This window comes from Sus scrofa, chromosome 18 (genome assembly GCF_054392235.1).
Source record: "Sus scrofa isolate SSC_HxYL_T2T_F1_AM1 chromosome 18, Sscrofa_HxYL_maternal_Yorkshire_Landrace_v2.0, whole genome shotgun sequence".
NCBI classification, from domain to species: domain Eukaryota; kingdom Metazoa; phylum Chordata; class Mammalia; order Artiodactyla; family Suidae; genus Sus; species Sus scrofa.
Window position 1 is genome coordinate 2826576 of NC_139400.1, and position 15958 is coordinate 2842533.

Here is a 15958-nt window from a genome sequence, read left to right on the forward strand (position 1 = left end):
ATCCATTGCGCCACAATGCATGGAATCCTCTGAATTCAATGACGCTGCATGGAATCCACTGCAATCAATCGGGATGCTTTGGGCCATGGTGCATAAAATCCACTGCATGCAATCATGCTGCATGGAATCCACTGCATTCAATAGGGTTCCATTGCTTCACGCTGCATGGAATCCACTGCATTCAATCACGCTGCATGGAATCCACTGCATTCAATCGGGATGCATTTTACCACGCTGCATGGAGTACACTGCATTCAATCACAATGCATGTAATCCACTGCATTCAATCTGGATGCATTGGGCCATGCTGCATAAAATCCACTGCATTCAATCGTGCTGCATAAAATCCACTGCATTCAATTGGGTTCCATTTCGTAACACTACATGGAATACACTGCATTCAATCACGCTGTATGGAATAAACTGCATTCAATCGGGATGCATTTAACCACGCTGCATGGATTACACTTCATTCAATCACAATGCATGGAATCCACTGCATTCTATCAGGATGCTTTGGGCCATGCTGCATAAAATCCACTGCATTCAATAGGGTTCCATTTCTTCACGCTGCATGGAATCCACTGCATTCAATAGGGTTCCATTCCTTCACGCTGCATGGAATCCACCTCATTCAATAGGGATGCATTTTACCACGCTGCATGGATTACACTGCATTCAATCGCAATGCATAGAATCCACTGCATTCAATCGGGGTGCATTTTACACCGCTGAATGAAATCCACTGCATTTAATCACGCTGCATGTAATCCATGGAATTTAATCGGGATTCATTTTACTAAGCTGTATGGAATCGACTGTATTTAATCACGCTGCATGGAATCAACTGCATTCAATCGGGATTCATTTTACAAGGCTGCATGGAGTTCACTGCATTCAATCACAATGCATGGAATCCACTGCATTCAATCGGGATAATTTGGGCCATGCTGCATAAAATCCACTGCATTCAATCATGCTGCATGGAATCCACTGCATTCGACCATGCTGAATAAAATCCCATGCATTAAATATAGTTCAATTTCTTCACGCTGCATGGAATCCACTGCATTCAATCAGAATCCATTTTACAACGCTGCATGTATTACACTGTTTCAATCACGCTGCATGGAATCCACTGCATTCAATCGGGATGCTTTCGGCCATGCTACATAAAATACACTGCATTCAATCATGCTGCATAATATCCGCTCCATAGTATCCCCTGCATTCATTCATGCTGTAAAAAAACCACTGCATTCAATAAGGTTCCATTTCTTCACGATGCATGTTATACACTGCATTCAATCATGCTGCATTTAATTCACTGCATTCAATCGGGATGCATTTTACCACCCTGCATGGATTAAACCGCATTCAATGACAATGCATGGAATCCACTGCATTCAATCGGGGTGATTTTGGCCATGCTGCATAAAATCCACTGCATTAGTTCGGGATGCATTGGGCCTCACTGCATGGACTCCACTGCATACAATCGGGATCCATTGCGCCAAAATGCATTGAATCTTCTGCATTCAATGACGCTGCATGGAATCCACTGCATTCAATAGGGTTCCATTTCTTCACGCTGAATGGAATACAGTGCATGCAATCACGCTGCATTGACTCCACTTGATAAAATCGGGATCCATTGCGCCACAATGCATGGAATCCTCTGAATTCAATGACGCTGCATGGAATCCACTGCAATCAATCGGGATGCTTTGGGCCATGGTGCATAAAATCCACTGCATGCAATCATGCTGCATGGAATCCACTGCATTCAATAGGGTTCCATTGCTTCACGCTGCATGGAATCCACTGCATTCAATCACGCTGCATGGAATCCACTGCATTCAATCGGGATGCATTTTACCACGCTGCATGGAGTACACTGCATTCAATCACAATGCATGTAATCCACTGCATTCAATCTGGATGCATTGGGCCATGCTGCATAAAATCCACTGCATTCAATCGTGCTGCATAAAATCCACTGCATTCAATTGGGTTCCATTTCGTAACACTACATGGAATACACTGCATTCAATCACGCTGTATGGAATAAACTGCATTCAATCGGGATGCATTTAACCACGCTGCATGGATTACACTTCATTCAATCACAATGCATGGAATCCACTGCATTCTATCAGGATGCTTTGGGCCATGCTGCATAAAATCCACTGCATTCAATAGGGTTCCATTTCTTCACGCTGCATGGAATCCACTGCATTCAATAGGGTTCCATTCCTTCACGCTGCATGGAATCCACCTCATTCAATAGGGATGCATTTTACCACGCTGCATGGATTACACTGCATTCAATCGCAATGCATAGAATCCACTGCATTCAATCGGGGTGCATTTTACACCGCTGAATGAAATCCACTGCATTTAATCACGCTGCATGTAATCCATGGAATTTAATCGGGATTCATTTTACTAAGCTGTATGGAATCGACTGTATTTAATCACGCTGCATGGAATCAACTGCATTCAATCGGGATTCATTTTACAAGGCTGCATGGAGTTCACTGCATTCAATCACAATGCATGGAATCCACTGCATTCAATCGGGATAATTTGGGCCATGCTGCATAAAATCCACTGCATTCAATCATGCTGCATGGAATCCACTGCATTCGACCATGCTGAATAAAATCCCATGCATTAAATATAGTTCAATTTCTTCACGCTGCATGGAATCCACTGCATTCAATCAGAATCCATTTTACAACGCTGCATGTATTACACTGTTTCAATCACGCTGCATGGAATCCACTGCATTCAATCGGGATGCTTTCGGCCATGCTACATAAAATACACTGCATTCAATCATGCTGCATAATATCCGCTCCATAGTATCCCCTGCATTCATTCATGCTGTAAAAAAACCACTGCATTCAATAAGGTTCCATTTCTTCACGATGCATGTTATACACTGCATTCAATCATGCTGCATTTAATTCACTGCATTCAATCGGGATGCATTTTACCACGCTGCATGGATTAAACCGCATTCAATGACAATGCATGGAATCCACTGCATTCAATCGGGGTGATTTTGGCCATGCTGCATAAAATCCACTGCATTAGTTCGGGATGCATTGGGCCTCACTGCATGGACTCCACTGCATACAATCGGGATCCATTGCGCCAAAATGCATTGAATCTTCTGCATTCAATGACGCTGCATGGAATCCACTGCATTCAATCGGGATGCTTTGGGCCATGCTGCATAAAATCCACTGCATTCAATCATGCTGCATGGAATCCACTGCATTCAATCATGCTGCATAAAATTCACTGCATTCAATAGGGTTTCATTTTTTCATGCTGCATGGAATCCACTGCATTCAATCATGCTGCATGGAATCCAATGCATTCCATCGGGATGCATTTTACCAGGCTGCATGGAATTCACTGCATTCAATCAACATGCACGGAATCCACTGCATTCAATCGGGATGCATTTTACTAGGCTGCATGGAATCCTCTGCATTCAATGATGCTGCATGGAATCCACTGCATTCAATCGGGATGTATTTTAACACGCTGCGTGGTATCCACCGCAATGAATAACGCTGCATGGAATCCAATGCATTCAATCGGGATGAATTTTAAAAGGCCGCATGGAATCCAGTGCATTCAATCAGGAACCATTGCGCCTTGATGCATGGAATTAGTGCATTCAATGAGAATCAATTGCACCACACTGCATGAAATCCACTGACTCAATCGGGATGTTTTGGGCCATGCTGCATAAAATCCACTGCATTCAACGGGATGCATTGGGCCTCGCTGAATGGACTCCAGTGCATACAATCGGGATCCATTGCGCCAAAATGCAAGGAATCCTCTGCATTCAATGGCGCTGCATGGAATCCACTGCATTCAATCGGGATGCATTTTACCACGCTGCATGGATTACACTGCATTCAATCACAATGCATGGACTCCACCGCATAAAATCGGGATCCATTGCGCCACAATGCATGGAATCCTCTGCATTCAATGACGCTGCATGGAATCCACTGCATTCAAAAGGGATGGTTTGGGCCATGCTGCATAAAATCCACTGCATTCAATCGGGATGCATTGGGCCTCTCTGCATGGACTCCACAGCATTACATCTGGCTGCATGGACTCCACTGCATTATATCTCGCTGCATGGAATCCTCTGCATTCAATGACGCTGCATGGAATCCACTGCATTCAATCGGGATGCATTTTACCAGGCTGCATGGAATCCACTGCATTCAATCGGGATGCATTGGGCCTCACTGCATGGACTCCACTGCATTCAATCGGGATCCATTGCACCACAATGAATGGAATCCTCTGCATTCAATGACGCTACATGTAATCCACTGCTACCAATCGGGATGCATTTTACCAGGCTTCATGGAATGCACTGCATTCAATCACGCTGCATGGAATCCACTGCTTTCAATCGGAATTCATTTTACCACGCTGCATGGATTACACTGCATTCAATCACAATGCATGGAATCCACTGCATTCAATGAAGCTGCATGGAATCCACTGCATTCAATCGGGATGCTTTGGGCCAGGCTGAATAAAATCCACTGCATTCACTCGGGATGCATGGGCCTCGCTGCATGGACTCCACTGCATTAAATCTCGCTGCATGGAATCCTCTGCATTCAATGACGCTACATGGAATCCACTGCGCTCAATCAGGATGCATTTTACAACGCTGCATGTATTACAATGCATTCAATCACAATGCATGGAATCCACTGCATTCAATCGGGATGCTTTCAGCCATGCTGCATAAAATCCACTACATTCAATTGGGATGCATTGGGTCTCACTGCATGGACTCCACCGCATAAAATCGGGATCCATTGCACAACAATGCATGGAATCCTCTGCATTCAATGACGCTGCATTGAATCCACTGCATTCAATCGGGATGCTTTGGGCCATTCTGCATAAACTCCACTGCATTCAATAGGGTTCCCTTTCTTCATGCTGCATGGAATACACTGATATCAATCACGCTGCATGGAATCCACTGCATTCAAACAGGAGGCATTTTACCAAGCTGCATGGAATCCACTGCATTTAATCACGCTGCATGGAATCCACTGCATTCAATCAGGATGCATTTTTCCAGGGTGCATGGAATCCACTGCATTCAATAATGCTGCAGGAAACCACTGCATTCTATCATGCTGCATGGAATCCACTGCATTAAATAGGGTTCCATTACTTCACCCTGCATGGAATCCACTGCATTCAATCACGCTGCATGTAAACCACTGCATTCAATCTGGATGCATTTAACCAGGCTGCATGGAATCCATGCATTCATCACGCTGCATGGACTCCACTGCATACAATCGGGATCCATTGCGCCACAAGGCATGGAATACTCTGCATTCAATCGGGATGCTTTGGGCCATGCTGCATAAAATCTACTGCATTCAATCATGCTGCATGAAATCCACTGCATTGAATGACGCTGCATAAAATCCACTGCATTCAATAGGGTTCCATTTCTTCACACTTCATGGAATACTGCATTCAATCACGCTTCATGGAATCCACTGCATTCAATCGGGATGAATTTTACAACCCTGAATGGAGTACACTGCATTCAATCACAATGCATGGAATCCACTGCATTCCATCGGGATGCTTTGGGCCATGCCTCATAAAATCCACTGAATTCAATCGGGATGCCTTGGGCCTCGCTGCATGGACTCCACTGCATACAATCAGGATCCATTGCGCCACAATGCATGGAATCCTCGCATTCATTGACGCTGCATGTAATCCAATGTATTCAATCGGGATGCTTTGGGCCATGCTGCATAAAATGAACTACATTCAATCATGCTTCATGGAATCCACTGCACTCAATCATGCTGCATAAAATCCACTGCATACAATAGGGTTCCATAACTTCACACTGTATGGAATACACTTCATTCCATCACGCTGCATGGAATCCACTGCATTTAATCGGGATGCATTTTACCACGCTGCATGGATTACACTGCATTCAATCATGCTGCAGGGAATCCACTGTATTCAATCGGGATGTTTTGAGCCATGCTGCTTAAAATCCACTGCATTCAATCAGGATGCATTTGGCCTCGCTGCATGGACTCCACTGCATAAAATCTGGATCCATTGCACAACAATGCATGGAATCCTCTGCATTCAATGACGCTGCATGGAATCCACTGCATTCAATCGGGATGTTTTGGGCCATGCTGCATATAATCCACTGCATTCAATCGGGATGCCTTGGGCCTCACTGCATGGACTCCACTGCATACAATCGGGATCCATTGCGCCACAATGCATGGAATCCTCTGCATTCAATGACGCTGCATGGAATCCACTGCATTCAATCGGGATGCTTTGGGCCATGCTGTATAAAATCCACTGCATCAATCATGCTGCATGGAATCCACTGCATTCAATCATGCTGCATAATATTCACTGCATTCAATAGTGTACCTTTTCTTCACACTGCATGAAATACACTGCATTCAATCACGCTGTATGGAATAAACTGCATTCAATCGGGATGCATTTAACCATGCTGCATGGATTACACTGCATTCAATGACGCTGCATGGAATCCACTGCATTCAATCGGGATGCTTTGGGGCATGCTTCATGAAATCCACTGCATTCAATCATGCTGCATGGAATCCACTGCATTCAATAGGGTTCCATTTCTTCACGCTGAATGGAATACAGTGCATGCAATCACGCTGCATTGACTCCACTTGATAAAATCGGGATCCATTGCGCCACAATGCATGGAATCCTCTGAATTCAATGACGCTGCATGGAATCCACTGCAATCAATCGGGATGCTTTGGGCCATGGTGCATAAAATCCACTGCATGCAATCATGCTGCATGGAATCCACTGCATTCAATAGGGTTCCATTGCTTCACGCTGCATGGAATCCACTGCATTCAATCACGCTGCATGGAATCCACTGCATTCAATCGGGATGCATTTTACCACGCTGCATGGAGTACACTGCATTCAATCACAATGCATGTAATCCACTGCATTCAATCTGGATGCATTGGGCCATGCTGCATAAAATCCACTGCATTCAATCGTGCTGCATAAAATCCACTGCATTCAATTGGGTTCCATTTCGTAACACTACATGGAATACACTGCATTCAATCACGCTGTATGGAATAAACTGCATTCAATCGGGATGCATTTAACCACGCTGCATGGATTACACTTCATTCAATCACAATGCATGGAATCCACTGCATTCTATCAGGATGCTTTGGGCCATGCTGCATAAAATCCACTGCATTCAATAGGGTTCCATTTCTTCACGCTGCATGGAATCCACTGCATTCAATAGGGTTCCATTCCTTCACGCTGCATGGAATCCACCTCATTCAATAGGGATGCATTTTACCACGCTGCATGGATTACACTGCATTCAATCGCAATGCATAGAATCCACTGCATTCAATCGGGGTGCATTTTACACCGCTGAATGAAATCCACTGCATTTAATCACGCTGCATGTAATCCATGGAATTTAATCGGGATTCATTTTACTAAGCTGTATGGAATCGACTGTATTTAATCACGCTGCATGGAATCAACTGCATTCAATCGGGATTCATTTTACAAGGCTGCATGGAGTTCACTGCATTCAATCACAATGCATGGAATCCACTGCATTCAATCGGGATAATTTGGGCCATGCTGCATAAAATCCACTGCATTCAATCATGCTGCATGGAATCCACTGCATTCGACCATGCTGAATAAAATCCCATGCATTAAATATAGTTCAATTTCTTCACGCTGCATGGAATCCACTGCATTCAATCAGAATCCATTTTACAACGCTGCATGTATTACACTGTTTCAATCACGCTGCATGGAATCCACTGCATTCAATCGGGATGCTTTCGGCCATGCTACATAAAATACACTGCATTCAATCATGCTGCATAATATCCGCTCCATAGTATCCCCTGCATTCATTCATGCTGTAAAAAAACCACTGCATTCAATAAGGTTCCATTTCTTCACGATGCATGTTATACACTGCATTCAATCATGCTGCATTTAATTCACTGCATTCAATCGGGATGCATTTTACCACCCTGCATGGATTAAACCGCATTCAATGACAATGCATGGAATCCACTGCATTCAATCGGGGTGATTTTGGCCATGCTGCATAAAATCCACTGCATTAGTTCGGGATGCATTGGGCCTCACTGCATGGACTCCACTGCATACAATCGGGATCCATTGCGCCAAAATGCATTGAATCTTCTGCATTCAATGACGCTGCATGGAATCCACTGCATTCAATCGGGATGCTTTGGGCCATGCTGCATAAAATCCACTGCATTCAATCATGCTGCATGGAATCCACTGCATTCAATCATGCTGCATAAAATTCACTGCATTCAATAGGGTTTCATTTTTTCATGCTGCATGGAATCCACTGCATTCAATCATGCTGCATGGAATCCAATGCATTCCATCGGGATGCATTTTACCAGGCTGCATGGAATTCACTGCATTCAATCAACATGCACGGAATCCACTTCATTCAATCGGGATGCATTTTACTAGGCTGCATGGAATCCTCTGCATTCAATGATGCTGCATGGAATCCACTGCATTCAATCGGGATGTATTTTAACACGCTGCGTGGTATCCACCGCAATGAATAACGCTGCATGGAATCCAATGCATTCAATCGGGATGAATTTTAAAAGGCCGCATGGAATCCAGTGCATTCAATCAGGAACCATTGCGCCTTGATGCATGGAATTAGTGCATTCAATGAGAATCAATTGCACCACACTGCATGAAATCCACTGACTCAATCGGGATGTTTTGGGCCATGCTGCATAAAATCCACTGCATTCAACGGGATGCATTGGGCCTCGCTGAATGGACTCCACTGCATACAATCGGGATCCATTGCGCCAAAATGCAAGGAATCCTCTGCATTCAATGACGCTGCATGGAATCCACTGCATTCAATCGGGATGCATTTTACCACGCTGCATGGATTACACTGCATTCAATCACAATGCATGGACTCCACCGCATAAAATCGGGATCCATTGCGCCACAATGCATGGAATCCTCTGCATTCAATGACGCTGCATGGAATCCACTGCATTCAAAAGGGATGGTTTGGGCCATGCTGCATAAAATCCACTGCATTCAATCGGGATGCATTGGGCCTCTCTGCATGGACTCCACAGCATTACATCTGGCTGCATGGACTCCACTACATTATATCTCGCTGCATGGAATCCTCTGCATTCAATGACGCTGCATGGAATCCACTGCATTCAATCGGGATGCATTGGGCCTCTCTGCATGGACTCCACAGCATTACATCTGGCTGCATGGACTCCACTGCATTATATCTCGCTGCATGGAATCCTCTGCATTCAATGACGCTGCATGGAATCCACTGCATTCAATCGGGATGCATTTTACCAGGCTGCATGGAATCCACTGCATTCAATCGGGATGCATTGGGCCTCACTGCATGGACTCCACTGCATTCAATCGGGATCCATTGCACCACAATGAATGGAATCCTCTGCATTCAATGACGCTACATGTAATCCACTGCTACCAATCGGGATGCATTTTACCAGGCTTCATGGAATGCACTGCATTCAATCACGCTGCATGGAATCCACTGCTTTCAATCGGAATTCATTTTACCACGCTGCATGGATTACACTGCATTCAATCACAATGCATGGAATCCACTGCATTCAATGAAGCTGCATGGAATCCACTGCATTCAATCGGGATGCTTTGGGCCAGGCTGAATAAAATCCACTGCATTCACTCGGGATGCATGGGCCTCGCTGCATGGACTCCACTGCATTAAATCTCGCTGCATGGAATCCTCTGCATTCAATGACGCTACATGGAATCCACTGCGCTCAATCAGGATGCATTTTACAACGCTGCATGTATTACAATGCATTCAATCACAATGCATGGAATCCACTGCATTCAATCGGGATGCTTTCAGCCATGCTGCATAAAATCCACTACATTCAATTGGGATGCATTGGGTCTCACTGCATGGACTCCACCGCATAAAATCGGGATCCATTGCGCAACAATGCATGGAATCCTCTGCATTCAATGACGCTGCATTGAATCCACTGCATTCAATCGGGATGCTTTGGGCCATTCTGCATAAACTCCACTGCATTCAATAGGGTTCCCTTTCTTCATGCTGCATGGAATACACTGATATCAATCACGCTGCATGGAATCCACTGCATTCAAACAGGAGGCATTTTACCAAGCTGCATGGAATCCACTGCATTTAATCACGCTGCATGGAATCCACTGCATTCAATCAGGATGCATTTTTCCAGGGTGCATGGAATCCACTGCATTCAATCATGCTGCATGGAATCCACTGCATTAAATAGGGTTCCATTTCTTCACCCTGCATGGAATCCACTGCATTCAATCACGCTGCATGTAAACCACTGCATTCAATCTGGATGCATTTAACCAGGCTGCATGGAATCAATGCATTCATCACGCTGCATGGACTCCACTGCATACAATCGGGATCCATTGCGCCACAAGGCATGGAATACTCTGCATTCAATCGGGATGCTTTGGGCCATGCTGCATAAAATCTACTGCATTCAATCATGCTGCATGAAATCCACTGCATTGAATGACGCTGCATAAAATCCACTGCATTCAATAGGGTTCCATTTCTTCACACTTCATGGAATACTGCATTCAATCACGCTTCATGGAATCCACTGCATTCAATCGGGATGAATTTTACAACCCTGAATGGAGTACACTGCATTCAATCACAATGCATGGAATCCACTGCATTCCATCGGGATGCTTTGGGCCATGCCTCATAAAATCCACTGAATTCAATCGGGATGCCTTGGGCCTCGCTGCATGGACTCCACTGCATACAATCAGGATCCATTGCGCCACAATGCATGGAATCCTCGCATTCATTGACGCTGCATGTAATCCAATGTATTCAATCGGGATGCTTTGGGCCATGCTGCATAAAATCCACTACATTCAATCATGCTTCATGGAATCCACTGCACTCAATCATGCTGCATAAAATCCACTGCATACAATAGGGTTCCATAACTTCACACTGTATGGAATACACTTCATTCCATCACGCTGCATGGAATCCACTGCATTTAATCGGGATGCATTTTACCACGCTGCATGGATTACACTGCATTCAATCATGCTGCAGGGAATCCACTGTATTCAATCGGGATGTTTTGAGCCATGCTGCTTAAAATCCACTGCATTCAATCAGGATGCATTAGGCCTCGCTGCATGGACTCCACTGCATAAAATCTGGATCCATTGCGCAACAATGCATGGAATCCTCTGCATTCAATGACGCTGCATGGAATCCAGTGCATTCAATCGGGATGTTTTGGGCCATGCTGCATATAATCCACTGCATTCAATCGGGATGCCTTGGGCCTCACTGCATGGACTCCACTGCATACAATCGGGATCCATTGCGCCACAATGCATGGAATCCTCTGCATTCAATGACGCTGCATGGAATCCACTGCATTCAATCGGGATGCTTTGGGCCATGCTGTATAAAATCCACTGCATCAATCATGCTGCATGGAATCCACTGCATTCAATCATGCTGCATAATATTCACTGCATTCAATAGTGTACCTTTTCTTCACACTGCATGAAATACACTGCATTCAATCACGCTGTATGGAATAAACTGCATTCAATCGGGATGCATTTAACCACGCTGCATGGATTACACTGCATTCAATGACGCTGCATGGAATCCACTGCATTCAATCGGGATGCTTTGGGGCATGCTTCATGAAATCCACTGCATTCAATCATGCTGCATGGAATCCACTGCATTCAATAGGGTTCCATTGCTTCACGCTGCATGGAATCCACTGCATTCAATCGGGATTCATTTTACCACGCTGCATGGAGTACACTGCATTCAATCACAATGCATGTAATCCACTGCATTCAATCTGGATGCATTGGGCCATGCTGCATAAAATCCACTGCATTCAATCGTGCTGCATAAAATCCACTGCATTCAATTGGGTTCCATTTCGTAACACTACATGGAATACACTGCATTCAATCACGCTGTATGGAATAAACTGCATTCAATCGGGATTCATTTAACCACGCTGCATGGATTACACTTCATTCAATCACAATGCATGGAATCCACTGCATTCTATCAGGATGCTTTGGGCCATGCTGCATAAAATCCACTGCATTCAATAGGGTTCCATTTCTTCACGCTGCATGGAATCCACTGCATTCAATAGGGTTCCATTCCTTCACGCTGCATGGAATCCACCTCATTCAATCGGGATGCATTTTACCACGCTGCATGGATTACACTGCATTCAATCGCAATGCATAGAATCCACTGCATTCAATCGGGGTGCATTTTACACCGCTGAATGAAATCCACTGCATTTAATCACGCTGCATGTAATCCATGGAATTTAATCGGGATTCATTTTACTAAGCTGTATGGAATCGACTGTATTTAATCACGCTGCATGGAATCAACTGCATTCAATCGGGATTCATTTTACAAGGCTGCATGGAGTTCACTGCATTCAATCACAATGCATGGAATCCACTGCATTCAATCGGGATAATTTGGGCCATGCTGCATAAAATCCACTGCATTCAATCACGCTGCATGGAATCCACTGCATTCAATCGGGATTCATTTTACCACGCTGCATGGAGTACACTGCATTCAATCACAATGCATGTAATCCACTGCATTCAATCTGGATGCATTGGGCCATGCTGCATAAAATCCACTGCATTCAATCGTGCTGCATAAAATCCACTGCATTCAATTGGGTTCCATTTCGTAACACTACATGGAATACACTGCATTCAATCACGCTGTATGGAATAAACTGCATTCAATCGGGATGCATTTAACCACGCTGCATGGATTACACTTCATTCAATCACAATGCATGGAATCCACTGCATTCTATCAGGATGCTTTGGGCCATGCTGCATAAAATCCACTGCATTCAATAGGGTTCCATTTCTTCACGCTGCATGGAATCCACTGCATTCAATAGGGTTCCATTCCTTCACGCTGCATGGAATCCACCTCATTCAATCGGGATGCATTTTACCACGCTGCATGGATTACACTGCATTCAATCGCAATGCATAGAATCCACTGCATTCAATCGGGGTGCATTTTACACCGCTGAATGAAATCCACTGCATTTAATCACGCTGCATGTAATCCATGGAATTTAATCGGGATTCATTTTACTAAGCTGTATGGAATCGACTGTATTTAATCACGCTGCATGGAATCAACTGCATTCAATCGGGATTCATTTTACAAGGCTGCATGGAGTTCACTGCATTCAATCACAATGCATGGAATCCACTGCATTCAATCGGGATAATTTGGGCCATGCTGCATAAAATCCACTGCATTCAATCATGCTGCATGGAATCCACTGCATTCGACCATGCTGAATAAAATCCCATGCATTAAATATAGTTCAATTTCTTCACGCTGCATGGAATCCACTGCATTCAATCAGAATCCATTTTACAACGCTGCATGTATTACACTGTTTCAATCACGCTGCATGGAATCCACTGCATTCAATCGGGATGCTTTCGGCCATGCTACATAAAATACACTGCATTCAATCATGCTGCATAATATCCGCTCCATAGTATCCCCTGCATTCATTCATGCTGTAAAAAAACCACTGCATTCAATAAGGTTCCATTTCTTCACGATGCATGTTATACACTGCATTCAATCATGCTGCATTTAATTCACTGCATTCAATCGGGATGCATTTTACCACGCTGCATGGATTAAACCGCATTCAATGACAATGCATGGAATCCACTGCATTCAATCGGGGTGATTTTGGCCATGCTGCATAAAATCCACTGCATTAGTTCGGGATGCATTGGGCCTCACTGCATGGACTCCACTGCATACAATCGGGATCCATTGCGCCAAAATGCATTGAATCTTCTGCATTCAATGACGCTGCATGGAATCCACTGCATTCAATCGGGATGCTTTGGGCCATGCTGCATAAAATCCACTGCATTCAATCATGCTGCATGGAATCCACTGCATTCAATCATGCTGCATAAAATTCACTGCATTCAATAGGGTTTCATTTTTTCATGCTGCATGGAATCCACTGCATTCAATCATGCTGCATGGAATCCAATGCATTCCATCGGGATGCATTTTACCAGGCTGCATGGAATTCACTGCATTCAATCAACATGCACGGAATCCACTGCATTCAATCGGGATGCATTTTACTAGGCTGCATGGAATCCTCTGCATTCAATGATGCTGCATGGAATCCACTGCATTCAATCGGGATGTATTTTAACACGCTGCGTGGTATCCACCGCAATGAATAACGCGGCATGGAATCCAATGCATTCAATCGGGATGAATTTTAAAAGGCCGCATGGAATCCAGTGCATTCAATCAGGAACCATTGCGCCTTGATGCATGGAATTAGTGCATTCAATGAGAATCAATTGCACCACACTGCATGAAATCCACTGACTCAATCGGGATGTTTTGGGCCATGCTGCATAAAATCCACTGCATTCAATAGGGTTTCATTTTTTCATGCTGCATGGAATCCACTGCATTCAATCATGCTGCATGGAATCCAATGCATTCCATCGGGATGCATTTTACCAGGCTGCATGGAATTCACTGCATTCAATCAACATGCACGGAATCCACTGCATTCAATCGGGATGCATTTTACTAGGCTGCATGGAATCCTCTGCATTCAATGATGCTGCATGGAATCCACTGCATTCAATCGGGATGTATTTTAACACGCTGCGTGGTATCCACCGCAATGAATAACGCTGCATGGAATCCAATGCATTCAATCGGGATGAATTTTAAAAGGCCGCATGGAATCCAGTGCATTCAATCAGGAACCATTGCGCCTTGATGCATGGAATTAGTGCATTCAATGAGAATCAATTGCACCACACTGCAGGAAATCCACTGACTCAATCGGGATGTTTTGGGCCATGCTGCATAAAATCCACTGCATTCAACGGGATGCATTGGGCCTCGCTGAATGGACTCCACTGCATACAATCGGGATCCATTGTGCCAAAATGCAAGGAATCCTCTGCATTCAATGGCGCTGCATGGAATCCACTGCATTCAATCGGGATGCATTTTACCACGCTGCATGGATTACACTGCATTCAATCACAATGCATGGACTCCACCGCATAAAATCGGGATCCATTGCGCCACAATGCATGGAATCCTCTGCATTCAATGACGCTGCATGGAATCCACTGCATTCAAAAGGGATGGTTTGGGCCATGCTGCATAAAATCCACTGCATTCAATCGGGATGCATTGGGCCTCTCTGCATGGACTCCACAGCATTACATCTGGCTGCATGGACTCCACTGCATTATATCTCGCTGCATGGAATCCTCTGCATTCAATGACGCTGCATGGAATCCACTGCATTCAATCGGGATGCATTTTACCAGGCTGCATGGAATCCACTGCATTCAATCGGGATGCATTTGGCCTCACTGCATGGACTCCACTGCATTCAATCGGGATCCATTGCACCACAATGAATGGAATCCTCTGCATTCAATGACGCTACATGTAATCCACTGCTACCAATCGGGATGCATTTTACCAGGCTTCATGGAATGCACTGCATTCAATCACGCTGCATGGAATCCACTGCTTTCAATCGGGATTCATTTTACCATGCTGCATGGATTACACTGCATTCAATCACAATGCATGGAATCCACTGCATTCAATGAAGCTGCATGGAATCCACTGCATTCA